The sequence below is a fragment of the Mixophyes fleayi genome, chromosome 3, assembly GCF_038048845.1.
Source record: "Mixophyes fleayi isolate aMixFle1 chromosome 3, aMixFle1.hap1, whole genome shotgun sequence".
Taxonomy (NCBI): domain Eukaryota; kingdom Metazoa; phylum Chordata; class Amphibia; order Anura; family Limnodynastidae; genus Mixophyes; species Mixophyes fleayi.
In genome coordinates, this window is record NC_134404.1 from 28,052,991 (window position 1) to 28,068,289 (window position 15,299).

General features: G+C 41.8%; 1 pseudogene; it reads left to right on the top strand.

Annotated features, from left to right (window-relative positions):
* LOC142143430 (cytochrome P450 2C5-like) overlaps window positions 1–15,299 on the top strand; it is a 78,515-nt pseudogene that overhangs the window by 44,739 nt on the left and 18,477 nt on the right.

Consider the following 15,299-nt stretch of genomic DNA (forward strand, 5'->3'; position numbering starts at 1 on the left):
TCTAATAGAGAACCACACAGCAGATGAATGTAAATCACTGGTACAGCTTACAGTCCAAACAGAGTAGTGTATAGAACTAGCTGATCCGAGAGTAGATATGACTCAACATAGCAGGTGGTACTGGAATCACTGATTTTTATAAGTAGAGCAGTAAGCATTAAACATCACCCAAGGACTTGGATGAACACTGAAACATGCAGTAGAATGTTGCCTAGAAGTAGCCAAGACATGAGTAGTATCTGAATCATGCGTGGAACTACAGGTAGCAGGATTCAGGTAAGTTCACTGTAGTATGGAGCAACTGAACAGAGACTCGCAACTTGAGCCCAAGTACTAGCCACCGGCACAACAAGTAGTTCACAATAACAGTCCAGTAACCAGGTAACAGCAGAGTAAGGATAACCCGTGTTAGACGTGGAACTACAGGTGACAGGTAACTTGAAAGTAGCTCTAACAGCGAGATGCAGCGATCTTAGCCAGCCAGCAGTAAAGTTGAAGCAATAGATAAGGCACAGGTTTAGCAACAACTCACTATACTCGTTCAGCGTGCAGATGAATAGCGGAGAGGAGTTCCAGCTTGCAGGTGAACAGCGGTGAGGCGTTTTGCAGCTTGTAGATGAACAGTGGTAAAGAGTTGCAACTTACAGGTGAACAGCAGTGAGGAGTTTGCAGCTTGCAGGTGAACAGCAGTGAGAAGTTTGCAGCTTGCAGGTGAACAGCAGTGAGAAGTTTACAGCTTGCAGGTGAACTACAGTGAGAAGCTTGCAGCTTGCAGGTGAACAGCAGTGAGGAGTTTGCAGCTTGTAGGTGAACAGCAGATCCAAATGCAACCAGAGTAACACGAAGAACAGGCAATGAGCCCATAACCATGGGAGGTTAATATAGTGCTCCAGGACCAATGAGGTTCGGGAGGAAGTCCAGATCACAGTAGCCAGGAACACCTGTGAAAGTAATGTCTCTGAGGCAGAAGCAAGCAGACTCATGGTTCTTAAAGGGAAAGTCACAGCGCCGGAACCTACCGTATTTCCCCATGTATAGGACGCTCCACTGTATAAGACGCACCTATATAAATCATGTGAAAAAATTGAGGATAAACATTATCCTCAATTTTTTCACAGAGTATTTGTGCAGCTTATACAGAGGAGAGACAACGCTATAGGGAATTCTGACTTACCCTGTCAGATGCTTCCTCTGTCTGGTAAAGTCTTCTGTCTTCTCTCTGTCTGATCCTGATGCTGAAAAGCCAATTAAGGTCCTCTCTGCGATGTCCGGAAGTCCTTTCAGGACCTTGACAATCCTTTCAGGACCTCAAGGTCCTGAAAGGATGCCTTTTAGGACCTTGGCAAGGTCCTGAAAGGACATCCAGACATTGCAGAGAGGACCCTAATCGGGTTTCCAGCATCAGGATCAGACAGAGAGAAGACTTTACCGGACAGAGGAGTCATCTGACAGGGTAAGTGCTACTACCCCTGTATAAGACGCACCCAGTTATTAGACCCAAAATTTTGGGGAAAAAGGTGCGTCTTATACATGGGGAAATACGGTAACTATGGGACCGGCGTGTGACACCCTAGCTATGTGTACAAGCTGGTAACTACACGTATCCCCACAGTGCAGGTTAGTACAGGACAACAATAAGTACAAGAGCCTACCTTTAATGGGGGCCTGATGTCTTGCACCTGGAAACAAATATGTAGCACACCAAAAATACAGTATACAAGCAATACTCGCGGCACAGACAAAATAAAAACATTAATACAGTATTTTGCAAGCTACTCACCCAAATACACAGCTGCTAGCCAACCAGCCGGTTGCTACAGCACCAACAGGAGCCTTCTGCTCTACTGTTACCTTCTACTCTCAGTGTTCTCACTTCTTACACAGGACCATAGCCTACACTAGTCAGGGCTCTCACGCCTCTGATACACCAGGGCCTTATGCCCTACACCTTGGGCCTCTCTGCCCAGCTGCCTACAGAACCTTGCGCTCTGGCTATGGGCCTTAGCCCCCTCTCTAACTCAAGGCTCTGAGCCCACTACCTAGGGCCTTGTGCCCTGTTACTTAGGGCACTAGCCCCTGCCTAATTAGGCCTTGTGGCCTTTCTAACTCTGGCCACTCGCCCACTACCTAACTACTAGGGCCTTGTGCCCTTTATAGACTATGGGCTCTGAGCCCCCTGACCAGACCCCGTGGCCTCTCCTATGGCCTCTAGGCCACTAACTAACTATAAAGGCCTTGTGCCCTTTTAACACCTTGGCTATCTACCCTCTACCTTGTAGGGGTCTAGTGCCCAAGTCCCTGGGCCTTGTGCCCCTATCTTGCACCACGGGCCTTCTGCCTGAATTGCCCACGGGCCTTGTGCCCGAATTAACGCTGACTATACTTACCTGCTCTGTGCAGGAAGCTCAGCTTGACACGCAGTCTTCTTTCTTCTGGTCTTCCAGACCCTCCAGCCATAGGCGCCTCTTCTCCGCTTCGGCGTGGGTCTTCCTGCTGCTCTCTGGGTGGGGGCGCTCTTAGCCCCTACAAGGGCTCCCCGCCGACATCTCCACCGCGGCTGTCTTCTTCTCTTCTGGGCGGGGGCGCTCTTAGCCCTGAAAAGGGATCCCTGCCGACGTCTCCGGTGGTGATTATAAGTGGCAGGGTCGCTCTTTGCCCTGACAAGGGCACCTTGCGACTTCCGGCATCTTCTTTGCTTGATCCACCGCTCCGGACATCCCACGGCGTCCTCTCTCCTCTCCGCCAACGGACTTCTGAACAAGATGGCGCCGGCCGGCGGTTTATATACTTGCCGGCGCGGCGTCATCACTAGGCACCGGCTCCAAGGCTCCCAGGGACACCTCTACACTCCAATGCCCCAACACATATTAAACCTGCAAAAATGTATGATTAGTTTTGCCTTTGAGTCCATGCAAACTCATTAGTACACATGTGAGTCTTTCAACCCATGAATAACCTAGTCTATTTATAATGGGGAGTGATTAAACATTTAAAATGCTATTGTCTAACATTAAGCCTCTCTAGTGGGTCACCTAATATTCACTATATCACATCCTTCACCGCTGTGTCCCCTCTTTAATGCATCATTTTACAGTGTGCGGTCAGCAGACATTGTTGGACTCTCCTTGCTCCTGATATTTCGGGTTCAATGGATCTATATATACTGAAAACTCTTCATAAGAAGGAAAAAATAAGATATGTAGTTTTAAGTATGGTAAATGAGAAGGAGAAAGGAGGTGTATAGGGAGAACAGCAGGGGGCCAAGTACAGATCCTTGGGGACATCCAACAGGTAAGGGAAGAGGGGGGACGGAGTCAGGTATAAAGACTGAAAAAAAGTAGTTGGTGATGAAAGACCAAAAGCACGGAAGGACAGTGTCATAGTGGCCTATAGACTGGAGAGTTTACAGAAGGAGAGAGTGGTCAATGGTACTGAAACAGCAGAGAGGTCTTCAAGGATAAGAAGAGAGTAGTGACCACTAGATTTAGTTACCTTATTGAGGGTAGTTTTGTTGGAGTGGAGGGAGTGAAATCCAAATTGAAGTGGGTCAAGAAGGGAGTGAGATGAATAGGTGAGACAGTTGTAAATAACTCATTCAAGAAGTTTGGAGTCAAAAAGGAGGGAGATACGGTGGTAATTAAAGAAAGACAGGAAGGGTCAAAGGGCTGTTTTTTTGAGCATGGGGAAGATGATAGCATGTTTAGTGGAGGAGGGGGAGGTTCCAAAGGAGAGGAAAAGGTTGAGGAGTTGGGCAAGGTGGGAGCAGGCCAAGAGAGAGAGAGAGGGAGCAGTGTAGGTGAGAGGGGATGGGGTCAAGTGGGCAGGTGGAGGGTAGCGTGGAGGATAGAGTACAGACTTCCTCTACAGATACAAAAGTAAGCGAGTGATGGTGACAGTGATAAAATTATTGATTATTAGTTATTCTCTCAATCACAAGGGTTCCCAGGTAGATCACTTAATTGTTAGTTGCTCAGAATTTGTAGCAACATAAAAAAACATAGCAAAGTAACCCACTTACAGTGTAGTAAATAGGTCATCTTTTAATGTATAATTAAAATTGCAAACACCTCAAAATAAAAGTTTTATCAGCTTCTCTGTTGCATCATATATAAAGTCCAAGGTCTTCAATCCCTTCCCGGAGTGGACCCCTACAGTTTCAGCTAATGCAATAGAGTATGCAGAAATCAGATCCCTCAGTTAGTACAAAAGTGTTTCGTCTGTTTGGAGACTTCATCAGGGGAAATTATTGCTTATAGTTCTAAGCCCTTTATTATATTAAATAAATATGCTCATTGCCTACACTAAAATACATATTGCACATGCACAGGTGGTGAAAATGCCAAGAAATCACTTCCTGGGAGGGATGAAAACTTAAATCCCCTGTATACAAGCTATAAGGAATGTTGTGGCATACAAAATCATTGCTGAATCTCCTTCTTCCAAACCATGTATTTAATCATTCTATGAATATAATAAGCATAAGTTTATGTCTCCTGTAATAAAACACTGATTGTTAATTAAAAATAAGACTGCGTAAGGCTGCGTACACACTTTTGTGTTTTCAGACGATTATTGGGTCAATCAGACGACAAACGACCGATTGGTCCGATATCACAGTGTGTTCCCTGCAGCAAGGAACGATTATCGTTCCAAAGCACATAATATCGTTGAACAAAATTTTTAAACTGAACTAAAGATCTCATTCCTCGGGGCGGATCATTCAAACCTGCCTCTACTTAATTTCAGCACTGACACATGCTCAGTATCAGTGCAACTTGCTTGCTAGCCTGACTCCCGTGGAAGTTCCTGTGTATTCCTGACCCACTGATCCCCTGTGTACTGGACTCTGCATACTGTCCTAGCACTCTTGGAGCACTGCAGTGCACTGAATATTGCTATCAACCAAATACTACTATCTACTGATCTCTGCCTATTTGCAAACACTGCTTTGTGCTGAACATTGCTATTAACCAAACACTGCTGTTTACCGAACTCTGCCTATTTACCTAGTACTGCTGTGTTCTGAACTTTGCCTATTTACCAAGTACTGCTGTGTACTGAACATTGCTATTAACCAGACACTGCTGTGTACTTATCTCTGCCTAATTACCAAGCACTGCTGTGTACTGAACTCTGCCTAATTACCAGGCACTGCTGTGTACTGAACATTGCTAATAACCCAAATACTGCTGTGTACTGAACTCTGATTGGTCTTTGTGCTACTGTAATAAATGAACTCTGTTTATGTTTCTGAGTTCAATTGTCATCCAAGTTAAGAAACTACTCTACTTGCGATACCTACCTGATGCTCAATAAATAGAAGGACTGTATGTAAATTGTAAGCCAAAAATATTCCGTGTACCTTTTAACATCTTTAGGGGCATATTCAATTCTCCGAAAGTCCCGCCGTGTAAAAACTACTACCATTATTACGGTAGTAGTTAGCTGGATTTCAGCTCGCGGCTCAGGGAGCTGCGAGTTGAAATCTAGTGAGAAAATTACCGTATTAACGGTTTTTCCACGTAATAACGGTAATGGTGCGCGAATCGCAGGATTTTCTGCTTTTCCGCCGAGAATTGAATATGCCCCGTAAAATATTGTAACAATGTTGTTGTATCTTTTATTTTTCTCTACATTTCTTTTGAAGCATGAAAGGTAAGCAAATTTATTAATCGCTCTCCAAAGTAAATTTTTATGAATATTGGGAGGCTCTCGTAAAATATATTGATATTTAAAAGTGTCAATAACTCCTTTTTCTCAAATTGAAGTTGTATAAGATATAGTGTCACATAGAAGCCTTGTAGCTTCCTTGATAATGTTCTCTTTATTTAATATTGCCATACCTCCACTTTTATCAGCTTTCTTGATATTCAGATTCACATTATTTGTTAGATTCTTTAGGGCTTGTTTTTCTGAAATAGATTCTCTTTCACTTTATATTCCTTTTCTATTTCAAATAAATCCATTTTAACCATGTCATAAAAGATATTAATATGGTTACACTTTGAGTCTAAAGGATAGAACTTATACACCACTTTAAGACCTGGGGGTAAATGTATTAACCTCCGGTTTCTTCAACTCCCGCAAGTTTGGCATCTTCGGCGCTTAAATTTAAAGCGGCGATGCCTTGTACAGTCGCGGGAGTTGAAGAAACCGGAGGTTAATACATTTACCCCCTGTTTTAAAGAGGTACTGTGCATCATTTTAATTCCTTATAATAGAAAAATTTATTTTGCAAAGTGTCTTTTAAAGGTCAGGCATCTTGAAATGTATTGAAATCAATAAAAGTTTGAAATGTATTAGGTTTTTGTGTGGGTGCAAATGTCACACTTTCCCCTTAATAAGGGATTTCAGTATTACATGGCGTATGGTGAAAGATTGAAAATTCCCAAGACCTAATGAAGTACATCTTCTTCCATCTTGGAAAACTTCTGTTTAGTGAGAATACTAAACCTCCTCCTTTAGTAGAATGAAATGTTTGTAAAGGGGCAAATCTATTTAATTGGTTTTAGATGGAGACAGAAATTTTCCTAGTTTCTAGTTTTTAAAGGAATCATTGAACAGTCAAAAAAGTTAGTCTTAGTTAGTCCTTGTTTGTTCAATATTTATCTATTCTTTAATGCCCCATGGTTCCTTATAGTTTGTATAGAGGAGATTTAAGTTTTAATCACTTTCCGGGAAATTACATAATCAAGACGGCAGATATCATGTACGTCAAGCATTCTGTGTCACTTATGCATGTGCAATTCACAATTTAGCATGGATTATAAGTGTATCTATTTAAATGAAGAGATATATGAAAATTATAAGCAATATTTCCCCTGATGGAATGCCCAAACAGATGAAACGCGTAGGTAAGCTTTTGGACTCCCCCTGATGAATTTGTCTTCTGCATACTCTGTTACACTGACAGGAAATGTAGGAGTTCACTCTTGGAATGGGTTGAAGACCTTTAACTTTATATATGGTGCAACAAATAAGCTGCCAATACTTTTATTTTCATGTCTGTGCCGTTTTAAATATACATTAAAGGGTGAACCATTTACTAAGCTAAACGTGGTGTTCTCTGCTCTTTTTTCACTTCTGAGCAAGTACCTCATGATTTAAGTGATGTATCTGGGAACCCTGCTGATTCAGATATTCACCAGATAGGCAATTGTTTGATTTGTATCTGGGACACTGCCATCTAAATATATGCACACTTATTTGTTACACTTTAAGGGCACCTTTTAAGGTAGTATTCTTAACTTTTAAAAAATAGTCTGTATAATAATGTTTTATTTATATTATGCAGGGGAAACCAGAATCCAGTTTGTATTTCCACAATGACAACCTCCTTGTACTGGTGGGAAATCTATTTGCTGCTGGAATGGAGACAACCACTACCACTCTGAGATGGGGCCTCCTGCTAATGATGAAATACCCAGACATCCAAAGTGAGAACTCTGTATAATATATATATATATATATATATATATATATATATATATATATAGGATAATGCACCCCCTACTGTGAAACATAAGGATATGACAAGCTTCCTAGGAGCTCTATGACCATTTAGAAGTATAAGGCCATAGGTTGAGCGTGGAATTGTGAGCTTCTCATAGTCTTGTATTTAAAAGTAAGGGATGCATTCATTCTTATACATGTGTAGTAGTTTCTGCAAAGGATTTAAACATTTGAGTATTTTTATGTTCATTTGTTAGTTTATAATTTGATATAATTTTTGTTTAACTACATATTTTCCTTTTTTTTTTTTTAAATAAAGGAAGCAAAGATGTTTGTGATAGATTAAATCTTTGACAGATTGTATGGGGGAGGGGATGGAATGGGTCCAGTTTAATGTCTGTCTAAGATACCATTGATGTTGAATGACTGGAATAAAGTAGAGAAGCTCTAAAGATAGTGTTCAACACACTATATAAAAAATATGAGGTATATTATATGCAACACTCTGGCATGGATGAGGTATGCTGTACTATTTCCACCTTAATGAAAAATATTCTCCTCTGTCTTATTATCTGGCAGAGTTATTTTCTTAAGTGTTCCGTACAGAATTCATCAAAGCATTTTGCTCTATTTGGAATTCAAACCCCACTGCAGAGCAGAATAAATTAACTATTCTTTTACTTCAGCTTTATTTTAGACTATTTAGATTTATAAAATGTCAATTTACAAATCTAGGGCCTGATTCATTAAGGAACTTAAATTAAGAAGTTTCTTATTTAAATCTCCTGGACAAAACCATGTTACAATGCAAGGGGTGCAAACTAGTTTTCTGTTTTGCACATAAGTTAAATACTGACTGTTTTTTCATGTAACACACAAATACTTGATAGCTTATTTGTACACTGACATTTAAAGTTGATATTTGTGTGTTACATGAAAAACAGTCACTATTTAACTTATGTGCAAAACAGAACACTCATTTTCACCCCTTGCATTGTAACATGGTTTTGTCCAGGAGACTGATATAAGGATCCTCTACATTTAAGATCCTTAATGAATCAGGCCCCTATTCCTGAATGGCCATTTCATGGAATATCGAAAAATAAGTGTAACTGGAAGATTGTGTCTCCGAAACTTTGCGTCTCTGATAAACGACCAAATATTTCTGCTGCTAAGTTTAATTTGCATGAAATATTGCTGCAACTTTGCTCATTTATAATTACTTATGATGTCAGTGTTTTACAGAGATAGGAATATATTTCACAGATTATACATATATTCACATGATTCATGTATTATACTATGCATGGGCTGGCTGGCAGACTTTAGCCTGGGGACGCAAGCACACAGCACTGGCCCATAAGTAGTGGCCCATCATTAAAATGTGGTTTTCAGTACAATATATATTTTTTAATATAAAAAAGAGGCTATTTTAGTGTTGCTTAACCAACAATACTTTATTATTTTAAATAATAAATCTTAAATGATGAAAATATATATTGCAACAAAAAACAAAGCTCACTTTATATTGCATTTTGGCTTTTATATCTTCTCCCTACAGCACCTTTTTTTACATATCTAGCTAATTATAATGGAGTATATGTAAAGCACTATATAGCTATAAAATTACAACAATAGAGTAACAAATAACTGATATGTCTGCCCCATCATCACACTGCTCTCCCTTCTTCACACTGCTCCCCTTCATAACACTGTTCTCCCTTTATCATATTGTTCACCCTTGATCACATTGTTCCCCATTTATCACACTGTCCCCCTCATCACACTGCCCCCCTCATCACACTATGCCCCTCATTATACTGTGCCCTTCATTACATAGTGCCCCTCATTACATTCTGCCCCTCATTACATTGTGCCCCTTATTACATTGTGCCCCTCATCACACTTTGCTCTTTATTACTGTCCCCCTTATTCCTGACCACCTCATCACACTGTCCTCCTCATCACACTGTAATCCTCATCACACAGTCCCCCTGCAGAAATGCAATTTTTTACTTACCTTCTGTCTTCTTATCTTCTGCAGCCGCTCCTCTCAGTGCAGCTCCTCACTGATAGCGACAGGACGTGATGATGACATCGCGCTGGACAGTCAGTGAGGAGAAGGGCAGAGGGTTCAGGGTGTACTAGGAGTGGCAGTGTGCTAGGGGGCCAATCATCCCAATCACAGCCCCCCACCCACCCCCATGAGAGGAAAAGAGGCAGAGCACTGGGTGTCAATCTGACTCTATGGCCCATCAATACTTAGTGATCACGGCCACGTCACTCACACAGTAACTTGGTGCTAAAGGTCTACCGTAGTCTAGGAGGAGTCCTGTAGCACTGTCATTACAGAAATGCGGTGCAGGTAGCCCATGCAAGCCATGCATAAGCAGCCGCATTGAGTAGTATGCAAAGCGACCGCCTATGCGCTGCCTGCACAGGCTACCTGCACTGCATTGCTGTAATGACAGTGCTACTAAACCCCCAGGTGGCCCAAAATACACTTTAATTGTCAAGCCCTGCTCCCTGTCCCAACCCAATCCTGGTTATATATATATATATATATCAGTAAAACTTTAATTAATCACATATCAAATATGAGACAAATTGGTGTCACACAATCATAATTTTGCTGCATATTTTTACTTGAAGTGCACAATGTTTTTGATAGTAAACACATGAAGGGAAGCTCTGTTGGAATTATTACTATCTAATATAACAGACATTATTATTATTATTATTATTATTATTATTATTATTATTATTATCCTTTATTTGTTAGGTGCCACAAGCTATCCGCATAGTACAAACAGTAAACCATACATGGTGAAACAGTACAGAACAGTAAACACAAAGTACCAGTGCTTCAGAAGCTCCGGGCAGACAAATGGAGTAAATACGGAGCAGAAGAATGGGTATGGAGACAGGAGGGGAGAGGGGCCCTGCTCATTCGAGCTTACATCCTAAGGGAGGGTGGATGAAACAGGCACGATAGGGAGGCAGCGATGCAAGGGGGAGAGTAAAGGGGACCAGGGGAGAGAGGAGAGAACGAGCAGAGGAGATGAGGGGGCTAGGTGGAAGGTTGGTAGGCTTTGAGGAACAGGTGAGTTTTGAGTGCCCGTTTGAAGGAGCGAGACGGATGGAGCGAGGGAGGTCATTCCAGTGCAGGGGGGGCAGCACGGGTGAAGTCCTCTACATTACATCTAATGTACAGGTGAGGTGACATTAAGGGAATAGTGATCATAACAGGGTAGCTAGAGGTGAACATTTGGCTTCAAAATTACCGAAAACATTTTTAAAGTACATAAACAGCAATAAAAATAAAACAAAGGATACTAGGTCACTATATGATAAAGTAGGAAAATAATAAAAACATAAAGCCTACTAGCTACTGCACTTGTACTCATCTGTAACTGGATTTTTGCTACAACTCTGAGTAGTTTATACAGATATGTGACATGAATTATAATTTTAGAACCTCTTTCCTGACAGAAAAAGTGCAAGATGAAATTGAAACAGTGATTGGGTCAGCTACACCACAAATAGAGCACAGGAAATAAATGCCGTACACTGACGCCGTCATTCATGAAATTCAGCGGTTTGGTGATATTGTTCCAGGTAACCTCCCGCATGCAACTTCTCAGGATGTCACATTCAGAGGATATTTTATTCCAAAGGTGAGTGTCAAATTTGTCAGAACATATCATAGTGACACAGAGGGGGCCTAGTGGATTTCCACATCAATATTCATAAAGAGATATTTACTGGAACAGATCCATTAAAAATAAACACACACACACTACTGTTAATAATGTAAAAATAAAGTGTTTATCTGAAAATAATTGCACTGACAAAGTAATAAGTGCTTGATGCGATGCAAACACAGCATGTGGAGGGATCGGTAAAAGATTCTTCTCCCCTCTCTTTATGAACAGAGAGTAGCAGCAAGCAATTGACTCCTTTAACTCTAGACCAGTAGCCTACTGATAGCATCATTTTTTGACCTCACTTCCACAGTAATGCATCAGTAGATGTCCCCGATTACTGTCTGCCCTTCTTATGTGTCCATAAGGGAATTCTTGGAAGAATACCATGACAATTTTAATGCATATCAATAAAGCTTGTAAGCATGTTTTATTTAAATTAGACCTCTGAGTGTCCGGCTATACACATTTTCTCTCTACCATTCCTTTGTTTACCAAATGACTCCATTGTTTTTTATTAATGAAAAAATATGATCTGTCCAATTTTGTAATGCATATACTGTATATCGCCAAATTGGCTAAACACCTCGGGGTAAATGTATCAATATGCGGGTTCTTCAGCACCCGCGTGTTCAGCCTCTTCCGCGATTAAATTTCAAGCGGCGCTGCATTGTAAAGGGAAGTTAACCCTTTACAATGCAGCGCCGCTTGAAATTTAATCGCGGAAGAGGCTGAACACGCGGGTGTTGAAGAACCCGCATATTGATACATTTACCCCCTCGTCTTTCAAACTTCAGGGTTTTCAACTATCTATTTATGATTCTGTTTTATTCATGTGGTTTGTAATTGACTCTTTTTTCCACAGGGGACCCCTGTTATCCCATTGTTGACATCTGCGCTAAAAGATGACACCTACTTTGAAAGACCAGAAGAGTTTTATCCAGAACATTTTCTCAACTCACAAGGACATTTCAAGAAAAATGATGCATTCATACCTTTCTCAATGGGTAATACTAACTCTGTACAGATTTTTTTTTTAATGAGCATTTCAATGATGTGCAGGAGACCAAATTACCAGTTACCTGACTGGTCCTTGATCAGTTTTACAAAAAGAAATTTGAGTTAAAGGATTTATAGACAGGAACCATACACAAACTTACAAACATTAAACCTTAGATCTACAAACTTGTTGACTTTTAGTAGTCTCAGGTTCAAAGAATGGTAATCAGTCCTACTGCCAATTAGTCTGATGCTGGGGACTTGATACAAAAAATCCACAATGATTAAAAACACTAAATTCTTCAATTTCTGTGTATCTATTCTCACTACATGACAATTTTTTTCTGCCTGCTACTGGAAGTTTCTTTTAGTTTAATATAATGTAAAATATTGCCACTGTTTATTAATGGATGGGCAGTGCATTTAATTGTGTGGAAATTACCTTATTTGTCCACCAAGCACATATGTAGGTGCATACCTACATTCCTATTTAGCAAAGTATTGTGTGGAAAATACATTCTGAGATGGAAAGTAACTGTCAGTCAATAGAACAAACTTCATATTTCCCATTAATTTAATTACAGGATATGAACATCCATGTAACAAGCACCAATGTTGTTGCACTCATCAGTAATTATAGGTGTTATGCACCTATATGAGCCTAGAACCCATGCTGTTTAGTTCTTGGTACATTGTTACTTTTGGTTCTCTAGTCTTTAGATCCCGTCTGACTCCTGATTTTACTAGTTATCTGTCTTTCTTGACTTTGGATTTAGAATTGGACAGATCTCTAAAATGCTAATTTGGTGATGTTTCTGCCTGTTACTGAACCCGACCTAAAATTGGTATTATCATTTGTGCCCCTGATCTTTGATCCTGTTTTATTAATATGGTTATAAACACTTTGTCACGGGCACTAGGAGTCTTTACCCAGGGATCACCAGATGGTAGGCTTACCAGAGCAATGTAGATGGTAATAGGGTACTCTGGTAGCTGGGTGATCACGGAACATGAAATGATGACCGATGAGATGCTCAGGAAAGTCTATGACTAGCAACACTGGTAATAATGAGGTAATGATACACAAGGAACTGTATGGACAAGGACACGTGAAGGTAGTCAGTGGTCTGCGATAGCAAGTTGTACCACTGCTATAGTGAGGAGGAATGTCCAACAGAGACAAGGAGGTGATGAGAGTCAGCGGTCTGCGGGTAGCAAGTTGTACCGCTGTCTGAGTGAAGGAATGGAATCCAAGTGGAGGTATCCAGGTAGTCAGTGGTCTGCGGTAGCAAGTTGTACCACTGCTATGTGAGAGGATAATGGAACAGATGATACCGGAAACAGGGATCAGTGGTCTGACATCAGCAAGTTGTACACTGCATATATATGTGAGGAGGTGCACGGGGAAAGACTGAAACACAGGATAGACACAGGCACCTTATACACGATCCACAGTAATATGCACAATATAGGTATATATATATGTAAATGACTGATCAGGTCTGCAATCTAGAAAGTCTCTTGAAGTAGTCCAGCACAATGATAACACAGTCAATGATGGCAATAGACTCAGCGGATAGCAGACTCCAGAGAGAACCAAACACAGTCCAGCAAGATATGCAATACACAGCACAGTCAATGAGAAGTATGCATACCGTGGTTCAGCAGTAGCAGTCAGATGGGATTGCAGCGGTACCTGAGCGGCTGGAGACCGACTGAATAGGAAGTCCCTGGATAGGAGAAGCAGCGGTCTAGCAGGTGCAGCGCACAGGTGAGTAGACCGACAGGGACACGAATCCACAGGAGTCAGCAACACGTGGAACTGGACTCATAGGAAACCCAGGAGAATGGAGATGATCCAGCAGAGGGTAGTAGGAGAGATACAAATCCAATGCTGACAGGAGGGTAGAGGCCAGTGGAACACGTGAAGGCGTGGAGAGTGGATCAGCAGGAGATGGACGATAGCGCTGACCACAGCGGCAGGACTCAGCGGCACACGGAGGTAACCAGTAGCAACCACAGGAACCAACAGCGATGGGAAACAGGAGTGCAGCGCAGGGCAGGAGCTGTAGATCACGAAGTGTAGCAGATGGTAATGAAAAGCGGCAGTCTCGAGGAAGCCACAGCAAAGATGAGATGAGAGTGTAGTGCACGGAGGCAGCGGATAGTAATCAGCTGGCAGTCACGATGTTGAACACAGGCGAGTTGCAAGCAGGAGACTGTAGTGCACAGAGGCAGCGGATAGTAGTCAGCTGGCAGTCACGATGTTGAACACAGGCGAGTTGCAAGCAGGAGACGGTAGTGCACATAGGCAGCAGATAGTAGTCAGCTGGCAGTCACGATGTTGAACACAGGCGAGTTGCAAGCAGGAGACTGTAGTGCACAGAGGCAGCGAATAGCAGTCAGCTGGCAGTCACGATGTTGAACACAGGCGAGTTGCAAGCAGGAGACTGTAGTGCACAGAGGCAGCGGATAGAAATCAGCAAACAGACTTGATGAGAAGCAGGTGAGTGAGGTAAAAGCTGGAGTGCACGGAGGCAGCGGATAGCAATGAGTAAACAGTCACATAGATATAAAATAACGTTGAAGTGGTGTAGAAGACTGTAGTGCACGGAGGCAGCGGATAGGAATCAGCAAACAGTCATGATGACACAGTTGATGGTAGAAGTGGTATGGAACCACAGTAGTAGAAGTGGTTTGGAAACCACAGGAATCAGCAGCACTGAATACACAAGTAATACAGGAACACCTTCAGAGACTCATGAGGAATGAGACTCCAAGATCAGGCAACGTGGTAGTGACCACAGGTGCTTAATATAGGGAGGTTGCCTGATCTGCCAATTAAGTTAAAGGGGTATACACTGAAGTATAGAAAAGGGCTGCGCATGCGCAGACCCTCAGGATGGTGGACGGCCACGGTTCCTAAATGTCCGGGAAGAGGCACTCACGGTCCGGTGAGTGACACACTTCTTACTTGTACATAAGTCTTGGGGGCAACAATACAAGCTCAACTCTCTTCTGCTGTAGGGTCTGCTGTAGAGGAAAAGCATAAATGCCTGGCCACTGGTGATCATCAATGTGCAGTGGGTCCAGACATGATAATATCACAGGCTAAAAGAGGTCCAGCTCAAATGTTGACTGATC